General features: G+C 42.8%; 1 long non-coding RNA gene across 1 annotated transcript; it reads right to left on the bottom strand.

The window, feature by feature from the left end:
• Positions 1-4,509: 4,509 nt before the first annotated feature.
• Positions 4,510-11,971, bottom strand: LOC308586945. Its single transcript, XR_014008159.1, has 3 exons — positions 11,672-11,971; positions 5,408-5,584; positions 4,510-4,929 (listed from the first exon to the last, which is right to left on the bottom strand). It is a non-coding gene; the product is annotated as an uncharacterized lncRNA (long non-coding RNA).
• Positions 11,972-12,246: the final 275 nt, after the last annotated feature.

Below are 12,246 nucleotides of genomic sequence, written 5' to 3'. Positions count from 1 at the left end.
TGTTCATCCATAAGCCTGTTCAACCTCATGTCCATATTAATCGCTATTTTAAAAAGGGAAAAGTTGCACTAAAAGATTGCTTTTTCATATATGTATATTTCTAAATTTCTAGATTTGATTTCAAAATTTGCATTTTCATATGTGTTTTGATAGGTATAAACTGCCAAGAATATCATTCCAAAAAAATGTGAAACCAAGTAGATACCTAAGTTCTCATACAATGGCAATTGTTTCATCAGTGGAAGCATTTCAACTTCCCAGATAGAATTATCCACCCTCTCCTCCCCCATGTGCTGTTCAGGGGGTTCTCCCACCCCCTTGGGTCAATAATGGGGAGAGAGGGAGAGACGAACCAGTGTTAGAAACTGAGATATGAAAGCCAGGAGCTAAATGGCACCTTAAACTGAGGTTATGGGTGCAACAACGGGGTGTCCAGGCGTGCTTTTTTTATAACAAGAATACAAAGCTGAAAATGAATGAGTGGCAGCTAAAATATTGTGTTCATTTTTCACATGGTCTAGTCTCCCTCTGCCCACCCCCCTAATATTCTTCAGAGGGTCTCCTCTCCAGTCTTCAGAGAGTAGCTTGAAGTGGCGAGGCAGAAAAAGGTTCTCCTTTTCTTCCACTCTGCAGTGTTAATCTGAAATCTTAGGCTCAGTACTGCGCCCAGAGATCAAAAACTGCTCGCGCTAATGAAATTCCCTGTCACAAAATGTGCCTAGAATAGTGGGAGTTTCAAACACTGAGAGGGACCCTATTGCACTAGCAGAAGTCATTGCATTGGCTTCTACTAGTGGCGTTAGTTAGTTGAATCCTGCCTGGTCACCAGAGAGGTGCATAACAGCTCAGTTTGTATTAGAATTCACTATTCAAACATCCTTAACTAGAAATATTTGTTTCGGTTTATTTATAAGATTCCTTCCTCACCATTCTGAAACTTACACGCCACTCAATATGGCTTAAAATCCCATTCACAATTAATCAATAAGATACAAGAAAAGGGGGGAATGGCAGGCAAAACGGATAAAAATGTTATTGAACAAATCCTTATTTAGGTTAACTAAACATTCTCACTAACCATCAGAAAAAGAGGGGCATTTGAATCTCAACAGGCAAGGTGTCCCATAATCCAGGTACAACTATGGAAATGACCCCTGCTCTGGATCCATTAAATGAGAATGAGCAGTGGAAAAGAATGGTGGGACTTGTAGTCCGGAAACATCAGGACTGCCCTTGGTTTGGAGAAGGGAGCAGTTTTGTAAGGGCAAAACTTAAGATGGCAGGATGGGAACAGAGGAGAGGGAGTTCCTTCACAACTAAGAGGGCTAGCTTGTAATCAGAGGAAATTATTGTATCAGGGAAATGAATTCCTTTTAGTTCTTTCCACCCCCAAATCATATTTTTATGGGCCTACGGTAAAGGTAAAGGGACCCCTGACCATTAGGTCTAGTTGTGACTGACTCTGGGGTTGCAGCGCTCATCTCACTTTATTGGCCGAGGGAGCCGGCATACAGCTTCTGGGTCATGTGGCCAGCATGACTAAGCCACTTCTGGCGAACCAGAGCAGCGCATGGAAACGCCGTTTACCTTCCCGCCGGAGCGGTACCTATTGATCTACATGCACCTTGACGTGCTTTCGAACTGCTAAGTTGGCAGGAGCAGGGACCGAGCAAAGGGAACTCATTCCATCATTGGTATTTGAACTGCCGACCTTCTGATCAGCAAGTCCTAGGCTCTGTGGTTTAACCCACAGCGCCACCTGCGTCCCTTCCTTTATGGGCCTATTTGCATGCAATTTAGCAGACACTCTGGAGGGGTTAGTTAGTTTGCCTAAAATTCTATCCACTTCTGTCAAAAGGAAACAAGCTACAGCTGTGTGTTGTTTTATTTGCCAATAGTGAATGGGAGGTGGAGGAAAGTGGACATGAAGAGAGCTATCAGGTTTCCTCTTGATCTTATCTTCTGTAGGAGAAGCATTCATGTCTCTTTCAGGCATTCCTCATTGGATTTGGTTTCCTATTCTTTCTCTTCAGATTCCCAGACTTCAGAAATGAAGATGCTATTGTGCAGCTCCCATGCATTTCAACGGAGCTTGTGCAGAAGATCATCCCGGTGGGGATCATGTCCTGAGCTAACCCATTTAACAACATGCAAGGGTAAAAGCTCTTCTCCCGTGTTGCCCAGGGGACCCCCTGATTGCTATCAAGACTCAAGGAACAGGCTCAAGAGTATGTTTCTCGTCATGAGAAGCACAAACATTTTGAAAGCCCTTTTCTTTGCAATGCCGAAAAGCCTTCAAACAATGTTAACGTGGCACGATAATCATACTGACAATGGTTTGTAATAGTTTGCCAAAGTTTTCGTGTAACATAAACTAGGAATCCATATTGCTCATGTAACCCTGTGCCAGGATTCTTTTGTCTTTCAAGTGTCAACTCACATTCTGAACAAAATCACATTGCAGTAAACTTGTGTTAATTGATACATTATGGACTTGGAGGTTTTTCTCCTTAAAAAACACACACAAAAAGCCATGCCTCTCCCCTACCTATAAAAAGAATGCAAAAAGACATGTTCTCAATGAATAGGGCATTTTTTTAAATTGCTGGTTTACGCTTAACTGTCAAAAGGAAACAGATGGGTAGCCGTGTTGGTCTGCCATAGTCAAAATAAAAAAAATCCTTCCTGTAGCACCTTAAAGACCAACTAAGTTAGTTCTTGGTATAAGCTTTCGTGTGCATGCACACTTCTTCAGATACACTGAAACAGAAGTTGCCAGATCCTTCTATATATAGAGAAGGTGGGGAGGGGTATTACTCAGAAGGGTAGGACCTACTACAGTCGTTAAGAGTCGTCAACAAGCTCATCAGGCTCATCTCAGCTATCTGCCAATCTCCGATTCCCACCACCCTTCTGAGTAATACCCCTCCCCACCTTCTCTATATATAGAAGGATCTGGCAACTTCTGTTTCAGTGTATCTGAAGAAGTGTGCATGCACACGAAAGCTTATACCAAGAACTAACTTAGTTGGTCTTTAAGGTGCTACAGGAAGGATTTTTTTTATTTTGTCAAAAGGAAAATTGCAAATGCCCCAAGATCTTCATCCAGGTGTTTGTTGCAAGTCTCATAACAAAATTTCTAGGGTGGGGGGCAAGGAAATGGGAAGCTGACACCCAGCCAATACACACACCTGCATAACATTCTCATCCACTGAAATTTTCAAAGGGGCCGGGGGGCCATTGAGAGAGGCTATGGGGAAGCAAGTTCCTTGTATTAAAGACCACATAATTAGGATTCAGGAACACCAAAATGGTGCCTAACTGTATCCAAACTGAGACAAAAACCTGCTTCTTGACCTCAGGAGCTCTCATGCAAAAAATGGCCATGCAATGTCAAAATGTGTCCGAATTCTTAGAGAACAGACAAAGAATTCTACCAGTTTCCAAAATAGAAAAAGGACAGCTCCTGCCCTCAAGTTTACCATCTGAAAGTCAAGGTGCAAAAGGAAAGGGGGATGGGAGGGAGGAGGAAAAGGGGAAGTTGGAATTATTGTGACTAGCAGCTGGAATGAAAGGATTCAAGGAGTTCAAAGTTACAGATCTCTTAGATGAGCCGATGAAGAGATAAGAGAAGGAGAAGAAGAAGAAGAGTTTGGATTTAATATCCCGCTTTATCACTACCCGAAGGAGTACTACTGTTGGTCTTCCTGTCTTCTGCCCTACCAAGTTCCAATGGGCACCAGTCACTACAGGCAATTTTGTCAACTTAAAAAGTGGCTAACATTCTCCTTTCCCTTCCTCCCCCACAACAAACACTCTGTGAGGTGAGTGGGGCTGAGAGACTTCAAAGAAGTGTGACTAGCCCAAGGTCACCCAGCAGCTGCATGTGGAGGAGCGGAGACGCGAACCCGGTTCCCCAGATTACGAGTCTACCGCTCTTAACCACTACATCACACTGGCAGTCCCATCACTCCTTGGTGGAATGACTGCTGGTAGACAACAGTAAAAGAGAAAACACTTTCCAAATATTTAGAGTTCAATAATGTTATAGCACACAGATGCAATAAAAAGGGTAAGTAATGCATCAATGGGAGCACATAATGCTTCTCGTCTCACATTTTCTCAGACCTATTCCAATTAAGAATACTGTATGTGTGTAATCCTGCAAAGATTTCTCAATTGCCCCATATTTAAAATGGAAACAAGGGGTTTAGTTTTAATGGAAGACACTGGGCTATTTCCACTTGGTCCTCCCATTTGAGTTGATAGTGGGGAGGCCACCTGGGTGGGTCTGCTGGGGTTAACAGCTGAAATCTGCTTTGTTCCAGGAAGAAGCTTTTAACCCTAAGGGGCCCTACCACCCATGTTGCTTCAGCACGATGGTGTCAGAAGTGGTGAGAGCATAAGAAGACATCTGCCTGGCACGTGCTTCCATGGGCTTCTCCAAGGAACACCAATTCTTCCACACATTTCTGGAGCACTCAAGGGTTTTCCTCACTCCCTTGTATCTGGTTTACAATGGTACAATTGGGTGAATGACATCAGAACCCATATCAGCAGAGGCCCTCATAGAAAGAAAGTTAAGACACTTCTAAGGGATTTCCCCCACCTTTCGATGTTTTTGGCCAATGAGTGAAATCAGAGCTGTGATTGATGAGTGATTTCTTTGGACACCAGCCTATAGGAATCCCTGGAGCTCCAAAGAGCTTTCTACTTCCCTTTAGTGCTCTATTCTTCCGTCTTCTCATTCTTTTCAGTCCTTGGGATCTCTGCAGTTTGTCCTTCATTGTGGGTCGATTCAACTATGCATTCTCAACATTTGATGACCTCTGCACCATGGTCACTTGTTTGCATAGATGAGTCATCACAGATCAACTTATCTCCATCCCATTGTGCAGTTTGTTGGGTGGAATCAGTGTACACATCCAGCTGTGGGAAGAGGGGGGGGGGGAAACCTGATGAGAGAAACCAGATGAACTGAACCAGCTTCATCCCTAAGTAAAAAGTCATGATGGGCTGCTTATGGCTTCCCTTTGAGAACCCTCACATACATACTAGGAGCTAACTTTTGGAAGCTGAGACCCTGGGTTCATTCCCTTGGAGGTCCCAACCATCTAATGCCAGCCTTGATGGAATAAGTCAGGACAATGCCTTTATATAGATCCCTGGTCACCGGCTGTGGTTTATGGTCATATAAGAGTCCGCTGATTCCCAGGAGTTACTACAGGAGCAAAATGCCATTCCGAGAAGTGTAGCTCACCGGTTAGGCTTCTCTCGTGACAGCAAACTACCGCTCTAATTTTCATTTGTTCTGTCCCAGTCTCCTAACAGATTGCATTTCTCCCCGTCTCCTTCCTTCACTCTCTATCGCCCTGTTATTATTCTTTCCCTTTAAAGCGATTAATACCTTTCAAGAAATGGACTTGTGTGCTGATTCAACTTTTCTGAGTGCTAATATATGGAGTCCACAGTACGGAGAACCTGCCGCATCCTGATGGGACCTGATGTACAGCTGCAGTTATCTCCAGGTCCCGCCGTTTGTGGGGCCTCATACTTATCACGCCGCGCTTGGTGCAAGGAGGCGCTGCGAGGTGAATGAAATCAATTGTTCAAGGAGTTAAAGGACCTGCAATTTCAGATTAATCCTTCCTGTTAACAATGCTTGTGATGCTAGAAAGTCAACACACAAGGCCTGCTGCCCAGGGGAGGCAGGAATGCATATTCTCTGACATTTCTCTGATGAAAATACCCAGTGCTATCTTTTTCCAAGGAAAAGAGGTGCTGGAACTTGCCATGAACACCTCCCTTATTCTCTTAGAATGGCAAAATTGCCAACCTGAGAGGTGCCAGAACTGAGTTCCAGTGAGTTCCGCCAGAAGCAAAGCCCCGAAGGCATCCAATTCCATACCCTCCAACATTTCTCTGATGAAAATAAGGTTGTCCTACCATACCCTTCAATATTTCTCCAATGAAAAGAGGGACATGCTAAGGAAAAGAGGGACTTTTCAGGATCAAATCAGAAACCGGGACAGTTTCAGTGAATCTGGGACTGTCCCTGGAAAATAGGGGTGCATGGAGGGTCTGGAAATGTAGTAACTGGTGGGATATATGTGTTTGTTTGTGTGTGTTGAGTGGGGAAGGTTGTTGTCAGTAGCAGGTAAAGTATTCAACAAACCAAATGTTTTCAGACAGAGGCCCATCAGAGGATATCTCAATAAAACCATAAATGTAAGGATTTATAATGGACAGGAGCAGAGAGAGCTGTGCTCTTGGTGGTGGAGATCCTGCTAGGGCAGTGATGGGGTGAGGGAGATGGTGGCTTTCAGCACACTGGCAGAGCCAATCCTGCACTTCTGCCACTGTGCCTGATCTGCCCCAACCTTGCCACTGACCTGCCTCACCATCCCAGTATTAGGCAGAGATGCTGCTGCCAGGAGGCCAGGTCTGCAGTGAAACCCCTTTCCAGCTGGTCACTACTGAGAATGGATTACAGTATATAATGAGATTTAAAAGTTTCCTGAGAAACCCAAAGCTTTTCTTTTAGGAATTCGAGACAATGATGCACCAAAAGAGTTGGTTAACTTATTCATGTATATAACGACAGCAGCAAGAATACTGTATGCCCAAAGATGGAAAGAAGAGGCGGTTCCAACAAAGGAAGAATGGCTTTCGAAAACGATGGAGTATGCGGAACTGGCGAGATTAACAGCAAAGAGTAGAGACTGAAATGGGGGGGGGGATCCTTGAGGACTGGGGAATTTTTATCCTCTTGTACATCTGTAGGTGACTAGCAGAGGAGCCAGCTTCTCCAGAGGATTGTGGGGTCCATTGGCTACCCTGCTATACCTGGTGAAATCTGGCAACGGCAGGCAGGAAGAGGGGGTGGATGTAAAGGGAGAGAGAGCTCACAGTCCCCTCTCAGTGGTTCAGATATTAGCAGCAATGCATTTGGACCAGACCTATTTGTGAGAAAGAAGCAGCTGCACTTATTTTCTTATTGTCCCACATTATGCATTTAAAAGTCTCCCAATAAGATCTTTGTGTAGGTGGAGGGGGGGGGGAGCAGGATTTTAGATCGTATCTGTCAATGAAATCTACCCAATACGCACCAGCTATCATTCTTTGTCGCCAAATGTACATATGCAATTACCTTTTAGAGATTTCTGTCGTCTATTAACATGATGATTGTCAATTCTATTTTTTTTTTTTAGGTTGTGCAAAAATAATGTTTATGTAAAAGGAGAAAAACTCTAATCATACACATAACATTAACCCAGACATTTATGCTGCTATTACAATACATCTGAGATGTGTTAAATTTCGAATTTTGTATATACTTGGGGAAGTGCTTTTGCACTCACACTCCTCACAGATCCACAAATACAATAATCTGGGATAAATACAATCTGAACTCTCTTTCTGTTGTTGTGAGGAAATGTTTAATGGTGCTACAGCTGCTGCTAAGGAAGTTTATAAAGAGGGAAAGTGGTGTAGCATCTTTTGTTTTCTTTCTTCTCGTAACATGGGCTCAATCTCTTGGGTTGATAACTTTTTTTGTACTTTTTTTGGGGTGGGGATTTAATACATATACATAAATGTGAGGGTTGACCTTTTCTTTTCTGAATGAGGCTCTTTCTGCTGTGGTCCAGAATTACTTCATGCCGTCTGGGCGTCTGTCTGGTATATTGCTTCTATAATATGGTGACAAAGAACAGTCTCAGGCTCCACTTGTTTCTCATTTTCCTCAGACTCCTCCATCTTTGTGACAGAAGCAGCTTGACTGAAACTTCGTGAAAGGTACTGTTTGGAAATATACACATAAAACAAGGTGCAAACTGACAAGAAAGAGACAACAACTTCTCAGACCCTCCAAGTGTCCCTATTTTCCAGGGACAGTCCCGGATTTACAGAAGCCATCCCAGTTTCTGATTTCTTCTCAAAATGACCTGCTTTTCCTCAGGACATCCTTATTTTCATCACAGAAATGTTGGTGGGTATGGAGTTATGTGACCCCCCCCCCAGAGCCAAGGAGATTTTTAATGTTTAATGTTTTATTATGGTTTTTATATATGTTGGAAGCCTCCTGGAGTGGCTTGGGCAACCCAGTCAGATGCATGGGGTACAAATAATAAAATAGTAATATTTTATATATATATATATATATATATATATATATATATATATATATATATATATATATTTGCTTTCGTAGATTTTCACGGGTACAGGAATGCAGGTTTTGGTGTCTTCGGGTATCTTCCCGTGTAAGAGTTGGGGTGTCTAGGCGACGTTTCGACGAGGTCTCACTCGTCATCTTCAGGCTGGTGCTTTCGGCTTCTTGTTACTAGAACAGAGTTACTAGAACACACACACACACACACACATACACACACAGGACGTCCTCATTTTCATTGGAGAAATGTTGGAGGGTATGAGAACATAATAAATGCCTTTTGGATCAGACCCATGAGATCCATCCCGTTCTCACAGTGACCAGATGTCTGTGGGAAACTGTCGATCAGGACTTGAGCAGAAGAGCACTGGGCCCTCCTGTTGTTTCCTGCAACTGGTATTCAGAAGATAACCTCTGACTGTCGGCTGCTGAGATAAATTTGCTCCTCCATGATAATATGACAGCAACAATCACAGATAACAATGACTCTCAAAGTGAACCATTCACAGTGGGAAGAGGTGTTAAACAGAGTTGTGTTGTCGCCCCAACTCTATTTATTATTTTCGTTGCCATGCTCCTACACACTGTTGAAGGGAAACTCCCCACTGGGGTAGAAATCATATATCAAACAGATGGAAAGCTCTTTAACTTGAGTAGACTGAAAGCAAAGAATAAGGTTACCATAACTTCCATCATAAAACTTCAATATGCTGATGACAACATAGTGTGTGCACACTCAGAGGATGATCTCATCCTGAATATCTTCGCTCGACATCCAAAAAACCAAAGTGCTGCACCAACAAGCACAAAACAACCCCACTGCAGTGCCACAAATCCAACTTAATAGTGTATAGTTGGAAAGTGTTGATCACTTCTCCTACCTGGCCAGTTACCTTTCCACAAGGACTGACATTGATGCTGAGCTCGGCCTGAGCTCGGCCTGAGCTCGGCAAATGCAGCTTTCTCCCGATTGAAGGGCAGAGTGTTTGGGGACCAGGACAACTGTAGGCCACCAAAATGCTTGTTTACAAAGCTATTGTACTAACAACTTTATTGTATGCCTGTGAAACATGGACCACTTATAAACATCATCTCCAGCTCCTTGAAATATTCCATCAATGGTGTCTCTGAAAAATGTTACAAATCACTTGGGAAGACAGGCAAACTATTGCCAGTGTACTGGAAGAAGCAAAGATCACCCATGTCGAAGCAATAATTCTTCAACGTCAACTTTGTTGGACTGGTCATGTTGTTCAGATGCCTGATTATCGTCTTCCGAAGTAAGAACTCTATTCCAAACTTAAAAATGGAAAGTGTAATGCTGGTGGTCAACAAAAGAGGTTTAAAGACTTTCTCAAGGCAATTCTAAAAAAAAGTAGTATAAACACCAACAATTGGGAAACACTGACCTGCGAGCGCTCCAGTTGGAGAACAGCCTTTAACAAAGGTGTCATGGACTTTGAAGGCACTTGAACTCAGGACGAAAGGGAGAAGCGTGCTAAGAGGAAAGTGCTTTCGGCAAACCCTCACCATGATCAACTCCTGCCCGGAAACCTATGTCCCCACTGTGGAAGGACATGTGGATCCAGAATTGGCCTCCACAGACTCACTGTTAAAACCATGCTCATAAAAGCCAGTCTTAGTTGGCTATGAGTGATCGCCAAAGAAGAAGAAGAAGAAGAGGCCTCTGACTGGCTAGTAGTCACTGGTATCACTGGTAACTCCGTGAATTTGTCCAGTCTGTGCACTCAGGGGCAAGCTATGATTCTAACCAAAGCTGCTTTACAGGGGTGCTTATTTTCTTATCCTTCTCTCTAAAAAATACACCTTTTCAGTTTCTGCCTGACAATGCTGCTTATAAGCCCAGGCAATAAAACCTTTTGTTTACTGTAATGCGGATGGTTCCTAATTTCAAAATGTATTTATGATTTATTCCTATTTTCTCAGCTGGCATAAAAGCCCTAAGATATACTTGACTCCCATAGGGCACAGCAACTTGCAGTTCCCTCCCCCCCCCCTCTCGAGCTGACACTGGGTATATTTGTAATTATTGTTTTTCATAAAATGAAGTCATTTATGCTTTAGAGTTTCATAAACATAACAAGCTGTACAATTTTATGTGTTAAATTATTATGCACAATACATTTCATGTTCAAGAAGTCATAAAGTTAAGTAGAGGTTTGATAAGTAATGCATATATTTCACACACGCACCCCACACTTCTGCTTATCCCCCCCCCAACAACAGAAAAACACATTTTCCCTACAATATTTTCAAACATTTTAGCCTTTCCATAAATCCCCATCAGCTAGACTGGTAAGGGAAGTGGAACGGGAGTAAAGTCTATATGTGGCACAGGCGCACAACACAGATCCATACAGCACAGTGTCCATAGATACGCAACACTGCAAAATTGTGTCAGATACGAGATACCATTGTTGTCTCCACTGCCATGAGAGTCTTCAGAATAGCACAGTAGTGAATGGTAGCCATTCACTTACATAGGAGGAAATTACTCTTTGTGACTGGTGTATAGTTATTTTGTCAAACATTCGCAAATGGGGGACATTAACATTTCAAAGGAGGCAACATGGATCTGCTCCCATCCCAGTGCCACAGTGGACAGGCAAATCTATCAATATTAGTTTCTAATTTTTCCAATCTTATGTTCAGTTTCTCCACATTTTCACATCAGTTTGAAATTATTTTTAATGTCCAAATGAAAATTCATCAACTTTAGAGCAAATTTCTCTGAATATACACATTTGGGTTTGCAATTTTGCTTAATGCACACATTTTTGCAAAGGAATTTTCCATAATAAAATGTGTTACTGCTGTGTGTTGTTTTCACTAAATGTATGCATTTTTTGCACAATTTATCCCAGTGTTGCATTTTTGTATTTGGCTAGAGGCTGGCACTACAAAATTTCAAAGTGCAGCTTTGTATTGTTTCTGAAAGTGAAAATTTGGTAGGTTCGGCTTTAAATGCAGACAAAATAAAACTTATTCCCCACCACTCATTTTTATATTACAGTTTACTAGTTCCATAGTACAAATAAATAAAACACATGACAAAAAGGGAGCCACCCCAAAAATGATAGGTGTCCCTCCCTGGAAACAACAACAAAAGGACTCCAAACCCTTCAAAATTTAAAAAACTAGAGGAGGCAGGGGGTACCAATATTCCCTTGGGTGCCACACTTGGAACCCCAGATCTACATAGTTCTGCCTTGGTGTTGGTCACACCAGAGTGTGACAAAGAGATGGAAGGCTTTGAAACAGGCACTCTTCGGACCGTAAATTATTTTTCACATTGTTGCCTAAGATCAGAAAGAACGAATTGGAACAAATGAGGGAAATAGCCACGAGATGCATCATACTTCCTTCCAGACAGCTCCAGTAAAAGTCGGGGGAACTTGACTCCTTTGAAAGGAGAGTGGCGCCACATTTTGCAGGTAAGATGCTGCCATCTCCCAAAAAGAAAAGAGGTGCTCTGACCTTGTGGTGTGCTGACAGTACCCAAAATAGCTGCTGATCCAGGTGGTCCTGGAGGATGAAAGCTGACTTCCAGTCCAAAGGACATGCTGTGTGCCTGGTGCAGAGGCTGGTTAGAGGACGCAATCAATCAGCTTAGCTGGTAATAGTGGATTCCTGCTGAGATAAAAAAAAAATGGGGGAATCAGATAAAAGCATATTTTAAAACTGCTGTGTTTGAGACAGCATAGTTAGGCCTCAGATTTTTAAAACCACAGTGGCTGCAAAGGGAGGTATCCCCCCACTTTTTTTTGCTTCGAAAGAGGGCTGCCCTTTTAAGTAGGGGAATGTGGGTGACATTTCTGGCATGGTAGTCTGACCTGAGAAGTTTGCATTGGCACCCTCTGGGTTGTAACTGGACTCTGCATAAACAAAGCACTTCAGTTTCCAAGGCTGCCATACCTTGAAGTTCATAAACATCAACATTCATCACCCTCCCTGCGCACACCCAAATGAAAAGAATCTGTATATGCGGGCATGCTTATAAGTGGGTGTGCGTGTGTGATCACCAGCACAATCTTGAAAAGCAAAAATGAAAA

The sequence above is a fragment of the Podarcis bocagei genome (genome assembly GCF_964188305.1).
Source record: "Podarcis bocagei genome assembly, chromosome: 5".
Lineage (NCBI taxonomy): Eukaryota > Metazoa > Chordata > Lepidosauria > Squamata > Lacertidae > Podarcis > Podarcis bocagei.
The sequence above is the reverse complement of the archived record's forward strand: the minus strand, read 5'-3'. Positions and strand labels throughout refer to the sequence as shown.